Below are 2,988 nucleotides of genomic sequence, written 5' to 3'. Positions count from 1 at the left end.
ATGAAGTTAATGAAGTTAAGGATTAAAAAAAGCCTAAATTTTACGAATTTCAATTAGAAAGTGTATGGATGAGATAAGAGGACATTTGGAAGAAAAATTTACTCATAGATGGTTAATAATTTTAATGAAAGGATGTGATTGAAATATTTTTAAAATATTAGGAGCAAAATTAAAATATTGAACAAACATGGAGGCCATTTAGTGTGCTTTTCCTTTTATATGAAACGCAACATTATTAAAGAAACATTATACTTTCTTAGTGAATAGATATACACCTTCAATTTATCCAATTATTTTTGTACCTATTAATATTTAATACTCTTCATGCTTTAAATTATTTATATTTTGAAAAATATTAATTCATTATAAACATTTAACATTCTTTGCTAGAATCAACATTAGTCATACTGCCATTATAATGTGTAGAGGGAAAACAGAACGAGAAGAGAGAGAATGAGAGAAAGAGGGGGGAGAACACTGAGTGGGGTAGAACTAGGGGTTCAGAGATAAAGGATCTTAGGGTTTGAAATCGAGAAGAGTATCATCGATTGGAAAACGATTCTTTTACTGTATTTGTTAATAATTTGTCGTAAGATATTTCGAAGAAGGAATTTTTTTCATTTATTCTATTGGACGGGATGAATCAATGACATCTATCTAGCACGGAAGCTAAAACATAGGAAGGTATACCTGTTTGCGTTTGTGCGCTATACGACAAAAGGGGGACGATGAAAGATATAGCAGAAATGCATCACATGAGTTTAAGGGACAACATAATCTCCGTAGGTGAGGCTAAGTATAGAAGCGCAAATGAGGGGAAGAACCCTGGGATGCGGAAGGGAGACATTGTGAGATCCGATGTGGAGAGTAAGCAACCTCAAAGAGGAGAAAGTCCTACAAGAGTGGAAGCAACAAAGAAGATTACATCTGTCAAGGATCCGTATGGGAATGGTTAGACAAAAAAGGTTGAAGTCCCAGTAGCAAAAGAAAATTTCGATTGGCTTTTGAGGAGTTTAATAGGAGGAACAACGATGGCCATTAATTTCAAATCGCTACAAAGAGCGATTGGTAATAATTTTCCTCATAGCATACAAAGCCATAGTAGTGTTTGATGCTGTGAAGAATGCAGAGGAAGCATTTACTTTCAAAATGAATAGTCTCTTACAATTTTTTCATAATATCTGGAGATGGGAGGAATTGGAACGTAGTGAGACTACTAGAAGAGTGTGGTTAGAATGTTATGGAGTACCTTTACATGTTTGGTCAATGAAGACGTTTAACACGATAAGCGGTCTATAAAGAGAAGTACTCAACTGTGATGAAGTAAAGAAGTCCGCTTTATCTTTCAGTGCTGGCTGAGTATTAATCGATACTTGTGTATTTGATGTGATTAATGAATAGATTCATATCACTGTAGGCACTAGTGGCTTCGATGTTTTTGTAAAGGAGGTGGAACGTGAGATATATAGAGAGGAATGTTTGCTGGAAGATGTAAGGGGAAGGCCAACGTGTGAAAACTATATTTCACATGCCGGTGGTATGTTGTTGAAGGTGACGGTTTGGATCTGGCGGCTGAGCTAGTCATGATGTGGGCTAAAGGTGGCGTTGAAAATAAGGGTAGATTCGTAACATCAGATATTTTTTTGAATGAATTCAATGAAAGAAATTTACTTCTGTATCATGTGCAATGGAAAACATACTCATTCAAAATTAAAGGGATTAATAGGGGTACTGATTTTGGGAGATTTGATGAGTGTGTTGACGTTGAATCAGAAAGAACAGTCACAGAGGAGTTGTTGGATAAGGGAAGTGGATCCAAAAAAGTGGAGGCAAGCTTAAAAGGTGTAAATGATATGGGCTTGGGTTTAAAAACTAAGGAGGGTCACAATCTTTGCTACAAGGCCAACCTATCTTTAGGACATGAAGCTGGTGGCCCAATAAATGAATTGCAATTAGATTAGCCTTTGAGAGGAGATAATTGGGAGCTACATCACGTTATAGAGGAGAGGCCGGGTCATGATCACATTAACGAGGCCAACTTGGAGCGAGCGGGTCGAGGCTTGATCAGCAAAGGGTCTTGCGGAAGAAGACGTGCTCTCCTACCTTCAGAGGAAGTTAACGATAACCATGCCACGGTTAGGGACAGCAACTCGAGATCCCTTGCGCGGACGAGAGGTGTGGCACATCGAGCAGGTTGGGGAGTGCCAAACGGGCTCAAGCCTGGGATCCATGTAGCGCTGCAGGGAGATCTTGACGGCGCGAACTGCGGAGGAAGGGGTTGACCATGATCGGGGCTTGGAAAGGCTGATTGGAAGAGTAGAGGTCCATGCTAACCAGGGAGACCAAATGATGTATTTACAAGAAAGGGAGACCAATGTAGTAGGGTAGGAGGTAACGATGCAGTTGAGGGACATGAAAATGTCGCATAATAGGTTACGGAGAATGGTGGATCTGAAACTGAAACAGAGGATATCATTCGAAATTATGAACAGAGGCATACACAAGAAGGGCAGTTAACTGAAAATAAGGAAACATGGAAGTTGGCAGTAGAGTCTGGTGCAATATTATATGATGAAGAAGAAGATATTACGGCGATTTTGCAAAGTCATAATGAAGCTATTGCGACAAAAAGAATCATGGCAAAACAAAAGGAGAAAGCTTGGAGGAGCAGACCCAAAAACTATAACAAGGTGTGTAGAATTTCTTTTAAATGATTTATAGTTATTGGAATATTAGAGGATTAGAAGGGGATGAAAAGTTGAGTATGGTGAAAGAGTTGAAGAAAAAGCATAGGGTGAATATGTTAGGATTGATTGAAACGAAGAAAGAGATAGTGACTAAATTTGATGTAGCACGTTTTTAGAGTTGTGATACGGTAGACTAGGATTATGTGGAATCAACAGGTGCCTCTGGAGGTTTATTATTAATGTGGGATAATTTGTTGTTTAAACGATTGAATTGCTATAAAAGGGATGGTTGGCTGTCTGT

The sequence above is a fragment of the Arachis ipaensis genome, chromosome B08 (assembly GCF_000816755.2).
Source record: "Arachis ipaensis cultivar K30076 chromosome B08, Araip1.1, whole genome shotgun sequence".
NCBI classification, from domain to species: domain Eukaryota; kingdom Viridiplantae; phylum Streptophyta; class Magnoliopsida; order Fabales; family Fabaceae; genus Arachis; species Arachis ipaensis.
Note: the sequence above shows the minus strand (reverse complement) of the source record.